At 37.9% G+C, this 24,451-nt stretch overlaps 1 long non-coding RNA gene across 6 annotated transcripts in view; it reads right to left on the bottom strand.

The window, feature by feature from the left end:
• Positions 1–2,689: 2,689 nt before the first annotated feature.
• LOC146767697 (uncharacterized) overlaps positions 2,690–24,451 on the bottom strand; it is a 382,268-nt gene continuing 360,506 nt past the window's right edge. For all 6 annotated transcript variants that reach the window (XR_014955217.1, XR_014955216.1, XR_014955214.1 and 3 more), the window contains 2 exons: positions 4,423–22,579; positions 2,690–4,307 (listed from right to left, as the gene is read on the bottom strand). This is a non-coding gene — a long non-coding RNA (uncharacterized LOC146767697). The remainder of the gene's footprint in view (positions 4,308–4,422; positions 22,580–24,451) is intronic.

Raw genomic sequence — 24,451 nt, 5'->3', positions numbered from 1 at the left:
GCAGTAAGCATCTCCAGAGCTAGGCAAATCAGTTCTTACAAGGATTTAGGAATCTACCTACACTGCAACCTCTGTCTGAACCCAAAAAAAAAAGGTCAAAAGTTGCTTTTTACTCGTGTAGAGAACATTTTCCTCCTCTAAGACATATTTACTTTCCCCTCTTGTCACAGTTCCTTTTTCTACATCTTCTTCAGCTGTCATGGAACCTGTTACTGTGTCACCCTCAGGTACCCACTGCCAGATGAAACTCAGTATTCCCATCAAATTCCATTCAAAATGGGTATTTTACAAAAGCAAAATCCACAAATATGAGAATTTCAAGGTCAGCAAGGCCTAGGCACTTCACTGGAGTTCTTGCTCATGCTTCAGAAAATATAAGGCATGTATGGCCTGTGGGGGGTTAGAAAGGTGCTGAGAGCATCTGAAAAGAAAAAAAAAATAAACATATCGGGGGTTTACTGAGGAAAGACTGTCTCAGTCCTTGAACATTTGAGAAAACTGGCATTAAAATTCAGATTATAATCTCCATCCAAACGGATCATATATAAAAACCTTTGTGAGCAATTCTGCTCTGTTGGGAGCTCCCACATTGTGAAACTGTCCTCAGTCCTCTCACTGCTGCTGGTCTTATGTTCTGTAACTACAAAATACAATAGGTTTTGAAATTTTACCCAAGTTATGTTTATAACTAACGTCTTGCATTACTGAATGATTGTTAGTTAAGGAGAACCACACTCCCTATTTTCTAATAAAAAAGAGTTTAAAATCTATGTAGATCTTGACAAGCTCAACTGCTACGGTTGACTCAAACAATGAGCCTCTTGAACTTTGAAAACTAAGTCAAAACCTGGAAATGTTCCAAATGCCATGTCTCCTATGTGGATAACTGCCCAAAGAAGTGGTGGGTAAGGTCATGCTTTATACTCTGCCCAGAAAAATGAGGAACAGTTTCCCACCCCCTTGGCAACAGAATGGATAACATAAGGGAGAATACTTTTCCAAAGTCAGAAAAGTTAAAGAGAAAACTGCTATTTGTCTATATTATGTAAATCTAAAATAAAACCCTAAATTTTTATTTTAACAAAATGCAGTAGGAAAAAAAAAGGGATAAGTGGATCAAAAGCGCAGAGCCTTCTGAGTAGACTCAAAAAGGAATCTAAAGAAGTATATTCTTCTCTGCTTAAAATATATCAAAAAAATTACTTAGTTGCCACATTGGAATAGAAACAAATTTCTATTTAGAATTTTTGTAAAATATCAGACAGGTATGTATTAATAAACACACACACACTACAGTAGAATAGACTGAAGTATTTTTCATGCAGACAATTGCCAGAATTATCTTTATATGATGTGATATATAGCAGAGGAATAAGAGCAGCAAATCTGAAAACATGTAGTTATTTGCTGCAACACATGCAGAAACAGATACATTTCAGCTGATTTGCAATGTGCAGTCACCATTATGCCCAAGAGGATTTAGAAATGAAAAGTCGGGCAAGAAATAATTTGCTCACCATACGGAACTTTTAAATATTAGAGGACTGTTATATTTTGCTGGGTTAAACCCAAAAACCTCAACAATAAAACAGCAACTCTCTGGCACCTACAAGATGGCACAGCAGAAGGACCCAGGGTATCCATTCGGTTTTGTCCTTTCCTGACCTCCTGTGGTGAAAATTAATTGTTTCATATGTGAAAAAGATGGGCAGCATAGTTATCACAAGATAACCAGGGGTTTACTCACTCTCCTTCATGCGTGGAAGGAGAATGTTTTGAAAGTTACAGCCTGTACCCATTGATAGGCAATGACTTGGTTCCACCTTGAACCAGAAAAAAGTCCTTGCTTCAACTGTTGACTGATTAAAACATTTTGACCAAACACCTGAAGGGATCTTACTGTAAATGGAGTCTCCAAATTCACTTTTGTGTGCCTCTCACCAGGTAAATCAACCTTCAGTTGTGCCTCAGCCACGGGACACCAGAGCAATGTGTGCAACTGCTCTATTCACAATCTCAAACAAGACATTGCCAACCCTCTGTTAAACTTCATGGGATAATTTAAAACATATGCAAATAGATTAATGGTTTAAAATTCCTTTGGATTCTAATATGAAGACAGCATGCCATCAATTGCAGTAACTGCTTTAACATGCAGCAAATTACAATAGATATGGTCCCTGAAGTGGAGCAATGATTAATCATGCAGGGTTGGGGGAGTATTTTGTTGTTTAAACTTGCTTCACTCCTTGAATTTGCATCCCCTAGGCCACCAGTGTTCGAATGGTGATCATAAAGGAGAGGTAGTAAGCTGACAGAAAATGCTAAAAAAGGGAAGTGTTCCCACAGTGTTAGCCTTGATTCCCAAGGCTAATCGAGCACACGACTTGACTTTACCTATAACTCAGTCTTGCTGAACATTTCTGAGATACAGAACTGCATCCACTACCCACTCATTTGAGATAGTAATCTAATATGAGAAATCATTTTATAAGTAGGAATATTCCAAGACCTTGTTACTTTTATGAGTCTGAAGGCTAAATAAATGAAGCTGACATAAAAGCCCCAAATAAACTACTTTACAATACATATCACTCATTTCTAAATTTTGACTCGATTTATGAACACAAATCACAAAATGTAAAAGGTGCTACTCAGAAATGGAAGAACAGATACATAGACAGGCAGCTACAAACCCACAGCAAACAGTCATCTTTATTTATGAAAGTCAGTGCAATCACAAGCAAAATAAATGTCATCCACAAGAGAGCCCCAAAAGTGCTACCTGGATTTGAGCAATAGTTGAGTGTTTGGGTGTTTTGACATTGCATCATCTAACAAAGTCCTGCACTCTGTCCACACTATAACTAATGTAGCCATGCTCAGAATGAAACAGCTTTACCATATTGACATTGTAACGCAGGCTAAAGTGTTGGCAAAAGAAAAAATAAAAGACATAATGGTACATGTGGATTTGAAATCAGTAATGTTTCAGAATTCTTAACTTTTTGAAAAATCAAAATACAGAGTTAATACATCATGCAGTACAGTGTGTGACCCAAATAATGAAGCTTTTCTGCGTCCATCTATGAGCCATTGATCTAAAACAAACTCACTTAGATAAAAACTGTTTCTCTCTACTATCTCTCTATATTAAAGAACATGATGATGCATCTCTGAAGCTAAAAACTTCTTCCAAGCTCCAGGCTGACACTTCTGAAATGGGTGGAGACTTCACCTTCCATACTGTGTAAAGAAATTTTTTCACATAGACAAGTCTTTTCTTGCTGTACATTACATGAAAAAAATGCAAACTCTATTCCTATTCTGAATAAACAGACAAAAATATTTCTGCCACCAGAGAAGAAGGAACATCCACACTAATCTTCTGGAAATGAGTGAGCCTATTTTCTTCTGAGTCAAAGTAATGTTCTTTGACAAGACCACATCTGTAGCAAGAACAGAATCCCAGTTTCAAGATAGCCCCAACCTGAGCAGGCTCTCGTTGGATGGGTATGGGGCTCATAAAGGCAAAATTTAGTTCACAATGTACACTGTCTCTCCTTCATCCCTTGCTGTACTCAGGATAGGAAGGATTCAAGACATGGCAGAGCAACCCCTATTCCAGCATTCATGTTGCACAGGAAGAATTTAAAAGAAAATACACCACAGAGGTAAATAATGTGAAAAACAAAATCTTCGTATTCAGTTTTACATATGTAGGTGGAGTCTTTTGTTTCATCTAGGCCAAAACATCAGACTAAATAAATACTGAATATTACTATTAAAAAAAAACCCTTGGGCTAGTACATCCAAAGAGGAAGAATTTTCCTGTATCTAGTTGTGCAGTTAAAAATATTAGAAGTCCATGGCCTGTGTTTCATATGCAAATGTGATGCTAAACATGCCAACATTTGCTTTAGTCCAAATTTTACAATGTTTTACCAACATTTCTAGTACAGGGATAAAATTTGCCCTGCTCTACTTTTCTAAAAGAATAACTGGAAAAAGAGACTATTGGAAGGCAGTCTCCCCAACAGAAACATAGATTTTTATGAACAAATGTATAAATGGTGGTTAAAAAAAGTGATCTTTGGAGTAGCTTACCAAGAAAACTTGCATTTTGTCTTATGTCAAGATGTTCAGTGGACATACCCAGCTTTGTGTCTGCACACACAAGATTGCAGTATTCTCACACTCAGAACGAGTGCATTATCCTGATGTAGGTATGTGCTTGGCCAGAAACAGTAAAACAGTCACTTTGTGACTAGCTGGAATCAGGAAACGCTTTTGAGGCTTGGCCATCTCTGGAAAAACAATTTTTTCAGACAAAAGGCTGTAATTAGAAAATAGATATTCCAAAGGGATTTCCAAAGAGCATTAATCTAGGTCAGCATTAATCCAGGCTCAAATGGGATTCACCTTTTTTTCCAGCATCTTTCCACTGAAATGCTCATTTTAGTGAAGCTTTGAGAAACCAATAAGATGGCATAAATAATCTTTGCAATTTAGAGAATGAGATTTAGAAAGAGTTGCTGCCAACCCTTTTTTTCATCTGTATTTCTCATAGATGTCTCTTGGACATTGAAGGTCACAGAAGAGAAGAACACAGTGCAAATCTCTGTGAAGGGAAAAAAAAAACAACACAGAAGATTTTGGTGGAGGATTTTTCTTAGCATGGAGTCCTGTTTTTCCAAGATAGCTGGAAAGTAAAACATACAAGAATCAAAAATCAGCAAAAAGGGTCAGCGACGTTTATGTACTCCCCCTGCATGCACCTAGAAGAGGTAACACACCAGGATTACTGTGTGCTTAGTACCTAAGCCTGACCTCAAAGTATTCCATCAAATTCACAATAACTGCTTGTTTTGCTTATTCAGAAAAAGAAAGCCAAAACACAGAAACAATTATATGCAATTGATTTTTAAGATCTCACCCAATGTACATTTTACTTGCATTATCCCTTATCTACAGGCTGGGAAAGCAGGCTTCCTCAGTGGCTTGATATAAAATTTCAGTTCTTCCCATCCCAAAAATCCACACTGCACTCCCATATGGAAGCACCTCATTCCTCAGAGGAACTATTAGATGTTTCCAAATGTTTCAGGCTGTGTCACAAGTATCTCTCATCAGCAAAGATTATTTATTTTTCTTTTTCTAGAAAATCATCCCATGTTTTAAATACCTGCATATTAAAAGTAAACATCAAGACAGGTTTTAAAACATTAACCTAATTGCAGTATCTGTCATGGCAAGGATTAAGCAGAAATATATTTTTCTGTCACACGGTTTGGATTGTAAAAGCTTCTCCTCTCTGGAAGTTTCAGTGCCAGTAAAATCTAACCTTTCCTTTTGGCCCCCCAAAACCCTGACTTTGCTCTAGCAAATTTTAAAAGACATTTCTAGAACACGCTCATGTGTTTTGGGAAGCTGCCATATTCAAGCAAAAGGTCACGAGGCTTAACATACAAGTGTATCATAAAATCAAGTCTGAAGGGGTTTTGGAAAAAGGAATATAGAATGTAATTTATGAGGCTCGTCTCCACTCAAACTTCTTGTGATACAAACCATGACAAGTTGCCAATTCACCAGCATAAATAGGAAAATGGTTATAATTATATTTCCCTGTGCTGTTCTTCTGGAAAGTTTTGACCATTCGGATGTTTCAGAGCCAGTGGTTATCCAAGAAGCACAAGAGGAAGGCCACAGCAGGAAGGAATTGTGCATCACCCAGATTTAGTGTGCCAGTCCAAATGTGGGGTACCAGCAAATGCACTGAGATGATTGTAAGGGGAAAAGAAAGGCTGAATTTACCACTGGGCTCCCATGAGAGCCACATCCTATGGGACAATGCAAAAATGTGACTCAACTACATGACAGCTTTCCAGAGGGATGGAGTCAGGATGATTACATCAGTGATTTGTCTCATACTTTCACCACAGATTGCACAGAAATGACTAGTAGAGATCTATTGTTGACTTCTGTGGATGATGACAGCATGAGGAGGATTTTTGAGATGGTTGTTTTTTACAATTTTTTTTTTTTTTTTTGCTTTTTGAGTCTTAAGACATCTTTTATGTAGACATATATGAAGAAAAATGAGGAAAAAAATTAATTTACACCTCTTGACCCAGGCATCTTTCTGCATAGCATAGGTTTGTTAAAAAAACCTGGAAATGTAACTTATTTCCCTAAAATGGAAAGCTAATAATATCTCTTTATGTGCCATGCCACCCTCAAATTTCACCCACATTAAATAAAAAAAACAACACAAAACAAACAAACAAACAAAAAAGCCTCAGTTATATGGTTTGCTCCTGAAATTTGTGTCCAAAAGTGTATTTATGTGGTGAATACCATCTTTGCATTAGGTGGCAAACATAAAACTGACTTCACCCATTTACATATTTCTGCTTCATACAGTATTTCTGAGACTGGATACAACAACCATGAATAACTGAGGCAAACCAAAACCATATCTGTATATTCAAAATCATAATTAAACACATTTCCAATGATACTTTGATACTTTTTTTTTTTTTTCAGTGAGCAACTTAACAGGGAAAAGAACGACAAAACTGTACCAGATTAAGTTACTAATTTATTCATTTTTTTCAGGAAAATAGCTCTGCTTGAAAAATGTTACAGTCTAATTCTATGGGTCATTTAGGGATCGAAGAAAATTGACAGAGAGGACTAGCAGCATTCATTTTGGTCTCCAATGAGCAGCAATAGCAGAGATACTGCCAAGGCTTCTTTCCTATGCCAGAAACACAAACCAGATCCTATTCATGGACCAGGAAAAGTTAAGTAAGTGCAGCAGAGCCAGCCAACTAGCTTACCTCGGGCAGAATTGTCTGTGTAGAAGTTCTAGACTGTATTTCTAGTTTATTTGGGTTGGTATAAAATACTTTCCCCACCCCATGTACCTCTGTGTAAAACCAGTTATTCCTAAGGATTTTAAATTTGATGGTATCGGCTTTAGACAACTGAGCATGATTTCAAGCATTTTGCAGCAAAAGATGGGCTTAGACCAGCAATTTCTACTCCACATCACCAAAACTATGTCAAAATGATAAATCTATTGAAAATGCTATAGGTCATAATCCATACATTTAGCATTATCTAGTGTAATAGGTCATCACCTACTGACATTTTTATTTAACTGAAAAGCAGGAAAACGAATGGTTTCAATGTCAGGAGCTGACATTAGAGGAACCAGGGATTTGCAGATGTATAGAAAGCCTAGTTGGGCCAAGAAAGAAGAAAGAACAACCTGACCTGAGGCCTCAGCAGTTACCATTACTTCAAATTGAGACAGAACAGTTGGACTTGATGCTCTGTTTCCCAACCCAACAGATTCTGTGATTCTCTGTCTATAAAGGGGACAGCCTGGAACTGCAGTGCCAAAGCTTGTGTGCTTTGCTGAAGTTGCCATTTCACCTAAACTGAGGAGCTGGCAGTGCATTTCACATCTCTCAGAAGTAAGGCAGGCAGCAGTGTGAAAATCTTCCTCTGGTCCAGGAGCCCTCCAAGAGGAAAAACAGAGCAGCCCGAGACAGAGGCACTCACAGATCGTCCATCACCAGAAGGAGCAAATGTCCTGCTCCTGCCAGCAGCCCCACCAGCTGCCAGCAGCTACCACAGCAAGAAACTGCTCAGAGATCACCAAGGCCACATTCAGAAGAGGAGGGATCTCTCTTGTGCAGCATGAAGACAGCTGGAAGCAGGCATCAAACACAGCAGCTGCAGGTGGAGCACTTTGTGGAGCCTGTCCCCGTCTCCTGGCTGTGGGGACACGCAGGCAGGCTGGCTTGTGGACAGCCCAGCCACTCGGGATTCCCTACAGGATTTGGAGAGAGGAAAAAGCACTCTCAAGCCTCCACGTAATTCTAAACATTGTTCCTCACAAGATGATGCAAGAGCACTGTCACTTCCCTCCATCCCTGTACATCTGAAGTCACAACCTCACATAGGTTAGCATAAAGGAAAAAGGTTAACACCGAGCTCCACTATTATTAGGTCCCTCAAAAGGATACAAAATTAATCCTATGAGGTCCAGAGCATGGGGGACACATTTTTCCCCACTGAACTAAGAAGTATTTACCAGAAATGTAATTTTAATCTCTTTTTTGTGCTGCTTTTCCATAATTTCTCATCTAACTTTTTTCCCTCTACATCACTGGCTTCATGTATCTTTTGCATAAATATTTGTCTGAATGCATTTGAAAATTATTATTTCAATTGATTGACCCACCAAAAATCATTCCACAATTCAGTCAGGGATAATAATTGTTCTTGAAGCTGTGAAATGCCTCAACTGCAATTTTCCATGTAATGAACTATAAACTTTTATATTAAATAATAATGATATGCACATTCACTGAGGCATACATTTCTAACCACATAGTTTTGAGACGAATGGCATTTTTAAAAGCAGTTACACTCCACACTAATTAATTCTGAGAACATAAACACTCTCCAAAGTTGCAAAATTAGGCAATTATACAATAATATGTTATAATCATAACAGCTTTTCAGCTCTGATTTTTTTTTTTTTTTACTTATTTTCTCACCATTGCTGGGCACATATGTATGAGCACTACAAAGCCAATCAGCACTACAAAATGTATGCTTTGCATTTTAGCTTAGACTTCTGGTGTTTGCAGAACAGTGTGTGTCTAACTGCTGTTCCCACAGCTGTAAAGCTTTAAGACTTAAGAACGCATTGAACCAGAGTCTGTCCTCACATAATTGGAGTGGTGCAAAGTTTTGTCTGGGGGTGTTCATTTAAAGCACAAAGCCCCATCTGACGAACCCCAGGTTGCTCCCCACATGATAAAAGTGAGGGGTTATTCATTACCCTGTGACATGTAATTAACATGATGATTGGCTCTATACACCTTATAAACAATGAACACTTTTCTTATTTCCTTTTAACTACCACCATTTAAAATCACTAGGAGAGAGGAGGAAAAAAAAAAAAAGATACAGGCACCGAGGGAATTTCCAAATTAAGAGGTCCTTGAGATTCCAAAACAAACCCAAAAAACATAACAGACACTCTTCTCTTCATAAAACACTCACAATAGCAGAGGCCCAGCTTACAACTTTTAACTGCTGCAGTGCTCACGTGTCGAGGCAGGATGCTGAGGTCGTACAAAGGGATCCCACAGCTACTGCACATCACAGCCTAATGAATCTTTTCCCATGACAGGTACAGACCTCGGGACTGGGGCGGGAGCCAGGCTGTCAGAGGAAAAGTTCACAGAATCTGCAGTGGCAAAGGCTCAGTGTGCAAGATGCTGCAACAGTCTGGAAGATATAACTCCCTGAATCTACATTATACCAACTATTTTGTAAGTCCCAGAGCATCCCTACCTGGCCACCATGTTTCAGTCAAACCTACACAAACCAAGATGCTGTCAATCTTGACATTACTTGCTGAAGACAAATACACCTATCAGAGTTGAGAAAATTTACCATTTGTTTTGTCAAAACCTTCCTTACTGTCTTGGGTAGTTCAATCCGTTACAGGCATTTGAGGGAAATATGGAGAAAACTTTCTTCAACTCTTTTTTCTAGTTGCTATTTACTAAACATAATGCAGTCATTCTGGCCAATTCTTAGTATAATGAATAATATTATTAATTCTATTTGAAATGTAGCCTAGGATCCTGAATACTTTCTCCAGTTATGTACAGTGTCGCCTTCACACTTATTTCTGAGAACCAAGTTACCAAACTTGTTGCTGGAGCTAGTGCACAGAGATGCAATACAGATCTTGTCAGTCTCTACTTCCTCACAGAACATCAGGATTTCTCACACTCTTGCCACAAAAGATCTCTGGCTTTTCTTGAGCATGGGACCAATCTAAACCAATACCTTTCCTTTGACAACTTTGCTGGTTTCTGAAACTGAGAAAGCCTCAAAAGGATTTAAAAGCAGGATTCTTCTTATACCATTTCAAATGTCACTGTATACATGTCTGTTATGAGCCAGTCATCAAACTGCTCCTTTAGCCAGCAGAGAAATAACCTCTTTCAGATCTGACCTGCTTTAATTTAAGCAGAGACTAGTTATGTGCTAGATGCTCCTTTTTTTCCTGTGCTGACCACGAAGACTGTTAAAAGGACAGAGAAATCATGGTTAACCTGTCAGTTAAAAGAACAGGATCCCTACAGACATCTTCTAAGAGCTGTTTAAGGGTCTCTCCACTAAGTCTTCCTTTCAATCTCATCGAGAAGACATCTGAGTGAAACCTATATTAGCCAAACTTGTCCAGAAAGAAATCACAGACTCTGGTTGTCAAATAATCAATCAATCCCAAAATAGTTATGATTTCTATTAATTCTTTTGGTTAGGAAAATGAAATATTTTTCTGTTATTCTCCAAAGAAGACACTTTGAGTTTGATGTTTTTCTAACTAAATATTTTGTATTCAAAGCCACACTTTATTTTGAAATTTGCCTGTATTTTAATCACAAAACAAATGCTATTGGAGTGAGCCAAGCAAAAAATCAACAGTTCTAGTCACAAGATCATGTTCCACATTTAGGTTGTTGTCCTGCCGGGGAACACAATCTCTTTTGCAACTGTACCCTGCCCTCCTTCAGCTTCTTACCTAGTGTCTCAGGCCTTACAAAGGTGGAAGTTTTTGGCATTCCAATTTACCTTCCCCTTCAGCTTTTGGCTCATCCCTAGGGCATATCTGATGGGCGCTAATCCACCCTAATTAGCCTACTGGGAAAACAACAGACAGTTTGCAAGACTTGAAAGGCTTGTTCAGGAAAGTCGACATCTTTGGCAAAGAGCTTAATGTGTCTGCAATCAAGACAAAAAGGAGAGATTGGATCACCATAATGAACTCTAATTTTGTATTGCTCTAGAAGGATAAAATGAGGGTGAATTGAGGCTCTGAAATCTTTTAGCACAAGAGCAAATGAAAGCTTTAAATTATGCATTTTTTTTTCTGTCAACTGAATAAGCACGACTTTATAAGCATGATTTAATCCAAAAAACAGATGCACTCTTCCCTTAAGACAGAAATCTAAGCCAACTGGCTTGCATAAGCATTTTCTGTGCGTGATTATTGGACGTGGCAGGTTGAAAGAACCAAGAAGCAGGATTTTGAGCCATGGCAGGAGATGCAAAGAACAGAGGTCCAAATTTTCACAGGAAATAAAAGCAGGCGAGAGAGAGAGAGAGAGAGAGAGAGAGAGAGAATAGTGGGGGAAGACATTGTGCAGCATTTAATCACAGGGTTCAGGAATCAGGCTCTGAATGCAGTGATGACACGCACAAGTGGCGGTAGGTCCTCTTTGTGCGGTTTCGCTGCGCGAGCAGCATCGCAAGTTGTCCTGCATCACCCATAGCCATGGTTACAATTTTTACCTAGTAATGATTCCATTGTAATTAATGGATGTTCCCACTGCATAAGGCAGAATACTGATGAGGAATGTGAAGGGCAGACAATAGTTTAACTATCTTTGATTAAAGTCTCACTTTGCGTAGAGCAAGCTGCATTCATCATGTTGCCTCTCAGTTTTCCATTCTTACCCATTATCAATAAATTGAACTAAGAGATTTCCACCCTAGTAGATTTTTCTTTATTCTGTTTTGTGCACTGTATTTCCTGACTTTTCAAGACAGACCACAGATGTAGGAGCCCTTTGCACTCTGAGTTAACTTCACTTTTGTAACAGAATGGATGCAACTCTGTGTGTGTTGTTGTAATCGTGTCTCAAGTTTTAACAACTAACTACAGAATATCCTAGATAAAGCTGAAAAACATTGAATTAGATTTAATACTAAGATATTACTGTATGTAAAATTTACTGCTGATTGAACTCCTTAGCAGTAAATAGCCTGAATATCTGGACTGTGAACATATGTGACTGATAAATTTACAAAGTACAGAGGGCAAATTCTGGCCCACACTACACCTACACAATTGTCACTGCTTCAGCGGGAAGAGCAACAATTCTCCCTTCAAATTTCTATTAATTACTGTAATTTTTCAGTTTTGGTATTTCAATGTCACTTAATTTTCTCCTGATGTTTCCAGCTGCTCTTGAGAGCTTCATGAAATTTTTTACTTTGCTGCTTGGTTAAAAAAGCTAAACACATGTTGGTGCTTTTCCTCTACTTATTCCCATATCCCTTGTACCCAGTGGAAAGGAGAGAGGCCAGAGGAACAGCAGATGAAGAAGGACCACAAAAAACAGGAAAGTGAAAGCTGGTTGCTGCCAGCTCCCCACCAACACTCACTACATGAGAACTAGTGCCTGTAATCCCCAGTACGTGCACATGCATATGCATGATTGTAGTGCCACTGATGAATAGAAATGTTTGTCTCGTTCATGTGAAAAGACATCAGCTGCTTTTGGCTTCAAAGTCAAGATGTCTGGTTTTAGCCTTTTTTCTGTCAGAGACACCTGATGGATCTGGACTGAATCCCACAGGGATAGATCAGGAGCATTTAGCAAACTTTTCTGTAGATCGTGTAGAGTTTAGGGAAATGTCTAAAGTCGCTATCAGGGGTTTTAAAACTTTTGTTAAAGTCTCTCTTTTTTCTTTCTTAAGGAAGATACCAATATGCTGGGGGCTGTTAACAGAGAATGCATTTGTCAGACAGAGCAGATGGGCTAAATATTGTGCATAGAATAAGGAAACCTCTTTAATCCTGGTTGGATATTTACAGGTAATCAAATAAATGACAGCCATGTTAACATAAATACTAACTTAACATGAAAAAGAAAACCATGAAACTGGTGGGGTTTTCTGCATCCGGAAAGAACTTCAAGTAATTGTCAGCTTTTGTGAATCAGCAAAGAAATTTATCTCCAAAGAGCTTTCAGTTATGATGTGCCACACAGGGATACAAAAGTGATGGACTACTGTTCAGTCTTGTGTCCTGCCCTGTTTTCATATTGTATGACTCAAAAGCTGTACGAAGTACTTTTAATATGTTTCTCAGAACCAGTGACAAAACAATGTTTTTAACTAGCTACAAATCTAAACACAGAAACTCTGTTGAACAATTTAATTTCCTGTTTTCTTCTTGTTCTTAAAAAGTAATTAAAAACCCCAACCTTACAACCACAATCAACTCCTTGATTTGTTTTAAAATAACGGATGCAAACATTACCAGATCAACTTGGAATATGGTGAACGGAAAAGGAAACTCTAATTTGATAATATTTGTTAGTTTTAGGCAAGCCATTTCATACATTATTGGAGAGATCCAAAATTACAAAAAATTTGACCATTTGAACTATTTAAGTAAAACATGAGAAATACACTATATGGAAAAAAGTGTGCAGAGGTAATGGCAAAAGAACCAGATGTTTCTGTAGAGCTTTTCAGTCTTTAACTTCAGCATCAGGATGATAAAGAGCAACATAAAAACCTGTCACTGCTACAGCCAAGCAAGTACACATACACACACTTCCAGCACAGCCAAGATATGACATTTTTAGGAACATGGAGTGCATCCATTTTGTTCTCATGTTTGTACATTTCTGTGAGCACAGCCAAGTTTTTGCAAGGCAGAACTCAAAGAGAAAGACCAGGAGGCTGGATAATGCTGAGTGTAGTCTAACAGGATATACCGGGCTATTGGTTTCCCTCCAGATGTTTTTCAATGGAACCAGTGTTTCAGTGGCCAAGTCTCACTAAGCTCCATGATGTCAAACATAAGGTTCCCTACCACATGACTCAAGAAATTAAGGATAAAAGCGCTGACTTAAGTGTGATTGTGAATCTGGACAAACTCCTAGGAATAAATTCTTGTTGCAGAATGCTTATATTGACTAAAGACACACAAGGGGATGCTTAACGAAGATAAGTGAAATATTAATAAAGTAAAAATTCATGAACATATATTAAAAAAAAAAAAAGGTTGTAACAATAATTAGGAAGTTTTCCAGAGGCACGTAAGTTTTCACTTAAACCAATGGATAAGTTTAGGTACACAGTTCAGCTGGAAAACCTTATTAATTACTATAATGGCCAAACTCCAGGGCCTAAATTTTTATGTTATTTCTTGACGTTATGATTTATATGATTGTCCTGTTCTGGTGACCAAAAGAGTACCAAAGCACGTAAAAATCTTGTACCAAAAAAAGAGAGAAACTGCTTAGTGTCACATTCTTGTCCCCTCTTTTAAATTGAAGCAAGGGATTCTTACATTATCAGTTTCCAGCAGAACCTGTCTTCAGAAAGACACTAAAAGATCAGAAGTTGAAAGACATACAGAATTTTCCTCTTCAACACAGTGAAAGGCATAGGATAAAAGGAAGGAAACAGCTCCTGTTTTACTGCTGCTCTGATTACTATTTATGCATCACTTACTGAAGAATTTGTCATACTTGACACAAGTTGTGACCTCATCAATGACAGTAACTGAAATATCAGCTGCTAATTCATGAGTCAGCCATGTATTACTGTCTCTGTAGGATACAGAGGATGCATGAAAAGAAAAGTCACAAAGAAATCACACCAAAAGAACCAGGTGGAGGGCTACTCATGGGGTCACATCCTCTTTCAGGCATCCACTTGCTCCCATGTGGAGTCCTTCACAGGCTGCAGGTGGATCCTTGCTCTTCCATGGGCTGCAGGGGCACAGCTGTATCACCATGGCCCACGCCACAGGGGAAATATCAGCTCTGACATCTGAAACCCTCTTGTACTTCCTTCTGCACCAGCCTTGGTGTCTGCAGAGCTGTTCCTCTCATGTATTCCCACTCCTCTCCCTGACTGAAGCTGTTGTTGAGACCTGTTGGTCTATTCCCCCTTTTTGAATCTGTTATTCCAGAGGTGCTACCCTCGCCGCTGGTGGGCTCAGCCTTGGCCTGCGGCTGGTGTTTCTTGGAGCCAGCTGGCTTTGTCTCCATCAGATACAGGGAAAGCCTCCAGCAGTTCCCCACAGAAGCCACCCCAAAACCCTGCCCTGCAAACCTAATACATTCTCCTGCTCAAAACAGACACGTACTCAAAGCCCTTGCCAGCCCTGTGTCAAGGATATCATGTTCCCTCCTACACAGCACAGAGAAACTGTAAGAATTGATGGATTTCACCCTTTTTTCTCCTAAGAAATTTCTTGTTTCACAAATGCTAAGAAAATGGCTTTGTATCAGTTCTTCGGGAAAAAAAGAGATTTCTGTAGGATGCCTGATAAACTCCCACCATTCTTGTATCACACTCAGGCAACCTCAGCTAAAGGCCTTGCCACTGTTCCATCTATGAGTCTAAACCACAGTATCACATGATTTCACAACTGGCTCTCATTATTTTCTACCACATAAAATCCTTGGGATGAATGTGCCATACTTAGTTAATTTGTTTTTTTTTTTTTTTTCCAGTTATGGAGAAATGAAGAACATCTACATACCAGGTTAAGATTCCTTGGAATGTTTGAGAAAAGGATGCAAGTCAATAAATCATTTGAAAATGGACATGCACAGATGGTTTTAATTGACGTAAGGACATGATTCATAGCAGAATATAAAGAAAAATCTAACAACTTTATGTTGGTCTACTGATTAACCCTCCTGTGCAATCGCTGCATGTAACCAATGTTGGGACTTATGGTTTCAAGCATTTTGCTGACAAACTGTCCAGAAATACAAGTTTCTCTCTCATGTCATTAATATTTTCAAGGTAGACTCCACCAACAAAAAATTTTCAAGAATCAGTTTACTAGAGCTCTATCTAATTTCAAAGCTACACCCAGAATTTCAGAAATGCTCCAGACATTACATTGCTCTGGGAAATATACTACTACTGAGACTTGAAGCTCTGCTGAATGTTAAAGAAGCTCAGTACTTCCTGTGACAACTTCTCACTTAACTCTGCCAAATGTGACTTTTAGGCAGTGATTATTCCCAAAGCAGAGGGTCTGCTTCACAAAATTTTTGGAAGATTCAGCCAAAACCCTTTACCTGTTTCTGAGGAACAGAGAGGGGGAAACATGGTATTTTTGCTCCTGCTGGAAAAAAAAATAATAAGCTTTGGTTATTAAATTAGTTGTGAAACAAAGTTTTGCATTAGACAGGAAAGTTGTTCTGTGTCAAGGATAGACTTTCAACTACACCTGTAAAAATTTGCCTATACTTGGCCCACCCAGAATCCTTAAAAAAATAAAAGTCTATTTAAGCAAGTCCAACACGAACTGGAAATTGAAATTGAGCTGCTAATTTCCCTGAAGACTCCTCAGCTCACTGGAACATGCAGCTGAGCAAGACATTTCCTGCAATTAAAGAGAAGAACTTGTAATGACACCTTTTATCCTCAGTGACACTTTGGCTTAAGTCTGAAGGAGGAAAGATGTGACTGGATGCACAGTTTGGAAGAGGAAGGATGGAGACCAGCTAGAGAATGAGGAGTGAAGACATTTTTTAAGAGAAATCAAGAGTTCAACTGAGCCTGCTTGGCCAGATACCAAGGATAGAAACAGATACAACAGGCAGGAGAAATTGTCCAGTGGAAACATGTGGGAGCAGAGAAGAGAAGGCAAAAAAACATTAATACATCCCTTCAGGGACAACCAATATAAGCAGCTTAAACCACAAGGTGGTATAAGACCTTGCAGACAATGGGAATTATCTATGCAAAATTAGAGCCTTCTGGCAAAACTGAACTGGGTTTAGGCTACTTGAATATTTTAAAATTCAGCAACTGAGGTAGAGAGAGAAGTAAATTTCTCTGGGCAGTAGATGAATTGGGTGAAACTAATTCTCCCTTCCAAACCAGCATCTTGTATCCTCCTGTAGCCACAAGCAGATACCTGGGGAGCATTAAGTGGTATTTTCCCCAATGCACTCACAATCTCCAGTGGTGAGAAACAGGATCTTTCTGACCAGAATCCAATCAGAGCAATCTTTCTCTTCAATGAGTTTACTTGATTACCTTTCAAAGCCAAGCCAATTTTAAGCATCTACAGTGTCCCAGGCCAGAGTACTCCTTTGTGTGAAGCTGCTCCCTGTGGATGGTTTTGAGCCTGCTGCTGCCAGTTGCATTGTGATCTTTCTTTCTTATACTGAAAAGCAATCTTTGCCTCTTTTGCTCCCTTCTCCATCACATTTGTCAGTTTATAGGCTTTTGCCCTCTGTTTCCTGAATCATCTACAGAGCTGAATAGATTTGATCATTCATATACAAAAAAATGACTCCTTATTGCTTTCCCTCTTTCTTCTCCACATCCTCTTTAGCAGACACAAAAGAACAAAATAGCCATCAATATTCAAAACCAATTATATAACTGCAGATACAATGCACAAATATGACATCAAGATTTTTTATTTTTATGAATAACACTCAATAAGTAAGGAAACGTTGGCTGCTGTCATCTGTGCCCAATATTCAGTGGTTTCATACAGGTATTAGAGATGAGCTTTCCAAAAGAAATACTTCTAAGGGAAGGGAAGATGAGCATCCTTCTGGAAATGCTCTAGTAAGAGAAGATTTTAAATGAATTGCCGATGTCCACACAGTCGGGGAGAAAAGGAAGAGGTTGCTTTGAAAAAAGAAACAAATAAGCAGATAGAGCCTCCAAAGGGGAGAGTAAGAAATTTTAATTTAGTGCCAGAAAACTCACTGAGTCAAGTGAGTTAATGAGGAAAGAACAATTACTTGAAGATTAACAACTGTGCTCATTCTGGGGATGAAATAGAGTCAGAGATACCAGAGGAACTAACAGGATAATAAATAAAGAGTGAATTGTAGAAAAATTTTGGTATGCTTGAGGGCACAAAAACTAATGTTGGAAAATAGAATGAAAGACTCCAAAAATTTAAGGAATCTGTGCCTGCAGGTGTGTTTTCTTCCCTTTCTCCAAACATATTTAGCTTCAGTCAAGACATGGGGTAAGAGCACACTGGGATGACCTTGAGAGTAACAAACCATTCAGCAAGCAGCAACATCATACAATGAGATTTCAAATAATAGGGGAGTTTGAGACATATTCAAAAAGCAAGATGAAAAGAGGGAGGTATTAGACACATTGAATCAAAACATACTCAAAATGTTCTGTATTCCTGAACATCAGCCCTCACATCACCCTTGCAATCCCACAGGACAATCATCTTTAACAAGAAAAAGCTTGAAAAAGTAGTACTTAAAAGCATTTGAATGGGCTCAAGGGAGTCAGTACAACAATTCTTAGAGAAAGCAGATCAAGCAAAACATCAAGACTATTACAGATTCCCTAAGCAGAAATTAAATATTTGCAGAATACCTCACAACCCTGAAAAAATAATGATCTCCAAAACAGGCAGCTTTTCACCAAAGGGCCAGTTTAGATCTTCATCTGTTTTCAAGAGAGTTACATACATTTTCCACTGCTGACACAGAGATCAGTCTTGGGTTCGAAGTACGGGTCTAGAAGCCATTATACCAAATGACAAAAACTGTCACACAAAAATTACACTGGAATGCATATTCTGAGGGCCAAATTTCACATCATATATTTGGACAAAGAATTCTGGAGCGTATTTCCAAGTTACCGGACGAGAAATACATTTTTGAAAGGATAGAAAACAAATACCAAATGTGTCTTTTCTGGTATAAGTATTTGCGGAAAAATATCCAACAGTTCATGAAGTTCAGCTTAAGGAAATTTCAGTCTGCTTAAGCTGCCGATCTGAAATTAAAAAAAAAAAAAATTTAAAAAGCCTTATTTTAAATCTTTTAGAAAGAGAAGTGGGTGAAAGAAAGCAGAAGTAGCATTTCAGCTGATGCTTTTACTGAAAAGGCCAGAGTTTGGGGAATGAGCTACCAAAGTGCAAAGCACAACACACAAGCCATGGGCAAAGATCTTCCTCCACACAAGCAAATCAAATACTAATATGGAGGATAACTAAGGTAACACACTGAAGAGAAAAATTAACAATTCCTGGCACCTGGCACTTACAAGCTCTATTAATATAGAAATTTTGAAGCACATAATGTCCCTTTAAATCAGACATGCAATTTTATATAAACCTCAGCATAGAACTTAAATCTACCACAGATCAAGTTACATAAACTGTGTAACAGATGCTTTATATTCATTTTTTCATTCTTGCTTAAGGTTTTATTCATTCCTAATCAAATGTTTATATGATTAAAATTTGGGTTAACTTGAAATTCTCTGTTTTCTTTGAATTTTTAAAAGCATGCAATGCCCTTAGTTGTCCTGGCAGCATTTAAAGAACTGAAGTCATTAAAATATTTTCCAGTCCAATATGGAAGGGACCTAAGTTGAATGCTGTATGGCAACATTGTGCTGTATGGCAACATTTTTCTACTGGACATACTGTGGTATTTGACAATAAAATTTCAGTGTTTTCTCATGCCATGGAGGAAACAATATTGATCCTTTAAGTGGTATTATAAAATACAAATTAATAAACATCAATAACAGATCAAAATAAAATAAAATCAGCAGGACTATATAATGAAATACATAATGCATTTGTATTTCTTTTCTGAAAGAAAAGAAATTAAATGGGATAAGAGTAATTAAATAGATTTTATAGCTTTAAAAAGTGAAAGCAAAGAAGATGTTAACATGAGGATTCTTAATCTGAATTTAAAGGATATTTATCTAATTATTATGGTCTAGATTGCAAAAAGGAACCTTTTCCCAGGTTACCATGTCTGGAAAATTTAGAAGTCAGTGTACTTTGATAAATTCAAAACTTCCAAAATAATGTTTCCAAGAAGTTTTTTAATAGCCATTAGTACCTGATTGTATCAGAAGCCTTTTTCAAGTATCAACCTTCACTTCAAGAGCTCAGCTAGAATGCCTATCAGTAGGTTAATCAGGCAAACATTGACTAACACTTAAATGGCAGGAGGGCACCAGAGAAGAGAGAGGGTAGTGGTGACATTCTGCCTCCTACCATGAGATCTAAAGCTTTTTGAGGCCAGGGCACTTGCAGCCAAGGGACCCACACAGTAGATGGTATTTGAGAGCTACCTAAACCAAACATCTCCATATATACTTGGCCCTCAGTTTTAGGGACCTGGACTTGTTGGTCCAGTCTCTATTATTCTCAGCTGTTTTCTTGTGATGAAGAATAGTCAAGCAATTTTTTTTTCCTTAATATTATAAATAGGACAAATTTTAGGGGAAAGAGTGCCCAAACAAGGGAGGAGAATCTGTGCACGTATCTGTCAGGATGGTTGTTCATCCATTTTCCCTGCTCCAGACTAGTTGAATTTGTACCTCAGCTTCAACCCTCTGAACATTCCTGCTCCACTAAACTACCCTGACCACACCACAAAGCTCTTCTGGTGTTGTTCTCATCACACTATTGACTGAAACAAATTTAGTTTAGTTGCAAGCATAAACTTCCAAAAAATTATTATTTTTAGAGATCGTTCCTTCTCTGAGTATAAATGGAAAAGAAATAAAATGATGTTGTGATGATATAAAAATATCAGTTATATCTGTCCTATGCTCTTTCCAAAGATGGTACAGATATTTTGAAAATAATAAACTGATAAATGTTTAAAATGTTTAAATTGCATCATTTCAGCAAATAGGAGACCTTATACTTTGCCAAAGTCAGCAATTATGTGGCATTTATAAATCAGTACTCATGGTATATGCCTGCAATCCTGTGAGGGTAACACAGCAAAAAACAGAAGCTTTGAAGCTGTGAAGTTTAAATCCAGACTTTGCCCATATTTAAAGATAGCTGAAGCCAGATATTGTTTGAATACAATAGAAAGTTTGTAGCCAGCAGCAAATTTTTGGCCATATAAACGACTGTTTCTGAAATTCAGTCATGTTCATGAGTTAAGCTTTGGTGTGAGCCATGAGCAAGACATGGACCAGCACTAAAGTTCAGAAATTAATTTTGGCCTACAGTCTGTGTCAAAGCTTCCTGGATCCAAAGTGTGCAAAACTAACACTAATTTTTGTCTTTGGTGCAGGTAATCCAAAGAACAAAAAATACACTTTGGATGAATGTGCATATTCCAGCTCCCTTGTGTAAAAGTGCACAATTCTGATGTAAAAAATTAGTAGTATGGCAGGCTCCACAACAATCTTTAGAAATTTTCTCCAATGGTGACTAAAAATGTCCATTTCCTTTCTAATCTAATTTTATCCAGGTATCAACATACAGTCATTGGATCTTCAGAGATCTTTCTTTCCTACACCGGTAACCCAAATTTTCAAGTTTTGTTCACCTTAGAAATATGCATCTGTATGGACTGAAATACACATTAAACTTGTCACAGTCAGAAAAAACAGTATAAGCATAAATATAAAACACACATTTCCTAACCCTTCCTTGATCCTGACATTTGTTTTCTTATCACCTTTTGACCATCCAACTTGAATTCATGTTGCTGGGACACACTAAAACCCAACAGACCCTGCATCAAGACCCTGGATTTCTTTGCTTATTTGTGTATGGATCCTATCAGCTTTTTTGGCCACAGCAATAGTCCAGAAGGTAGCAATCAGGTATTATCCATTTTGATTCCCAATTCTTTATTTACTCTTTCCAAGTTGGAGACCCTTCTCCTGCAATTAGGGCTGTCCTCCTGGCTAGTGGATGTAAGAGGTATTTGGCCATATTCAGACACACTATTTGTTACATCCAGATGATCTAGATTTTCCTTTCTCATTAATCACTCCCCAGACTTCATGCCACTATTACACCATCAGTAAAGCTTTTAAGTTTCATTCCAGCAGGTTAATATGGATCAATGTTAAACACAATGTTAAGGCAAATTACCTAACACTTTTTGTAGATATGATCCTGTTTATGGCTGTGGAGGAAGATGGTATTTTCACCAGAATGAGGACAATAACATGACCTTAGAAACTTCTTAAAAACTCCAAAATCATCAAGCAATATAGTCTGCCAAATTCTAAGGTCAGAGGAGAAGATATGGAACAGGACAAGGCACTGAGAATTTTGTGAAGTTCTCAGGTTACTTGTCAATATTCCAATTCTCCTTTTCCAACCCTCCATCCAACATTATGGGTTGAAACCATCTGAAGGAATGAGTTGGAAAAGTCTGAAGGATAACTTGAAACTCTTCTTGCCCTCTGGAAAATTCTGAAATCCCTCCTATTTAATTACAACACAGCTTGTATAACACTTTGGCTGCCTTTCCTCCTCTTCTTTGTTTTGTTTGCGTTACTAAGAATATTTGCATGAAAACAGGATATTTGTTTATTAAGAGCTCATCATCTCCTGCTGTGTACTCTCTAGTTTAAGTCATATTCCTTAACATTTATTAGCAAAAGGAGACCATAAATCCTGTTTCCTGTAAAAGTGCCTAATAATAAAATGAGCAAAGAAACTTAAGTGAAGTAGAGCAATTCAGGAAGAAAGAAAAAATGAGGAGGAGACACTATATGATAGATAGTGTAACTTGTGTTTTCCAGAGGAAATGGCCTAAAATGTTCCCCATGAAGTGTGAACTTTTCTTTAGGACTCCTTATCCACCCTTCTATTTCCAAGAAAGAATTTCTCAAACTAGGCAGAAAAATTTTACCTTGCCATCAGCAGACAAGTCCATAACTCCCCCTCATCTCTTTTGATACTCCTTATTTTCTCAAGAATGCCAGCCTACAGGAGGAATATAAAACTTGGAGTCACATAGCTGGCACCATGCATATGGAACAGCAGAAGAAGATCTAAGTGCTTGCCAAGAAAGGACTAAGCAAACCTCAAGTGCAATCTTAGGTTTAGCTTCATACTGTCTTCTCATTTATCATTTTCCTTCAAAATATGGTTTGCATTTCCAAGATGTACTAGATTGATAGATTCCCACATGACTGAACATGTTTACAGTTTTGCAGGCTTTTTTTAGCTCTAAAATCTGCAAAGATCTACAAGTAGTTGGCTAGAGAAAATGAGCAAGGAATTATTCTGCAGTGGTAAGCAATAGTCCAAAGCATTCACACGCACAACACACACCCAAAGGATTTCCACTTACCCTGTGCAGGATAAAAATGGAGACTACATAGTCACTAAACTTTTTCAGGGCTATATATTTATAATGTGTGGGGACATTTTTCATCCAAACAGCAATCTATTTGGCATGGGAAAACGATGGAAAGGGAAGGACTGGGAATGGTTCCACAGCTCTGGCATACAGTGCAACCAATGTTACATCATCATCTCTTCAGATGTGTTATACAAACAAAAATGTAAAAATAAATGCAAAAATAGGATAAGTGATGCTTTTTCAAGATGGGGTGATTAGCTTCATAGGATATAAAGTACATCTACCCAGACTGGTCTCAGCTAATATAAAGGCAAGAGCCTATTTACATAATAGAAATATTTTAAATGCTATCTAAGAATTAATAATCTTTATTGGTTTCACAAGAAACTGGCATGACCATTGTATCCTTCCTCTTTCCTTTATCTTTCTTGAAACATTATTTTGTTTTGCCTAAAGTTAGATTCAAGCTCTTCTGTCATTCTAGACCCAAACCACATATTTTCACTGATCTGCAGTTACATCAAATTTCTTCTCAATATATGGTTTCACATACACAAAGTGAGTCCTAAAATTCTGCCATTTAAAGCTCTCCCTGGTTCAGGGAGCTTGGCAAGAGAAAACAAGAAACTTGGCAGTTCCCTATCAGCCCAATATATCATTAACATTCATGGCACCTGTTTCCATGAGATGTTTCTTAGTTTCTTGGGTCTATCCAAAATGCTATGATGAACCAAATCCCAGGTTAAGGTGCTGCCTCTCACAATATCCAGTAATTGCAAAATAAAATCCATGTTAAATGTACTGCAGAGAAAAGTCAAGTAAAAGAGATAACAACTAAGTGCATGCAATGCATCAAATATATATATATATATATATATATATATATATATATATATATATATATATATATATATATGCACACACACACACTGCTACAGCTGCATATACATAAAGACATACTAAAAGACATACTAAAAGACATGTATATGGAACACACATACAACTACAACCCATGGACCAGATATTTGGTTCTCTAGCACCCACTGTTCAGCATCACACCCATTTCCTTTGTCCTCTTTAGTTAGGGATTTATGTCTCTTACTGAGACATAAATCTCAAAGCTCTTGCTTGGGGTGACAGCACAGAAGTAGCTGGGTCAAGACCATGCCCTTACTTTACAGCTTGAAAAGCTTGCAAAAATCAACCAGGGATGCCTTCTCTTTTTCCATTTGCTTCCTTCAGGAGGGCTGAGGACAAGACCTCTACTGACAGTTTCTTACCTTGAGTGATCTTTCCCTTCTCACTAGGATATAGACAGAGAGGTATTGGCTAAAACATGGATTGTTCAAATTTTAATCAGAGACTTGAGTACCTGCCAAACCCTCCCAGAATTGGTAAAGAATCAAAAAGTCTTAAATCATGTTTTAGACACTGGCTATAAATCATTTGGACTTTACATTTATAATAAACTAGATGCTTTATATTTTCAT

Source organism: Lonchura striata, chromosome 4 (genome assembly GCF_050655825.1).
Source record: "Lonchura striata isolate lonStrDom1 chromosome 4, ASM5065582v1, whole genome shotgun sequence".
Classification (NCBI taxonomy): Eukaryota; Metazoa; Chordata; class Aves; order Passeriformes; family Estrildidae; genus Lonchura; species Lonchura striata.
The sequence above is the reverse complement of the archived record's forward strand: the minus strand, read 5'-3'. Positions and strand labels throughout refer to the sequence as shown.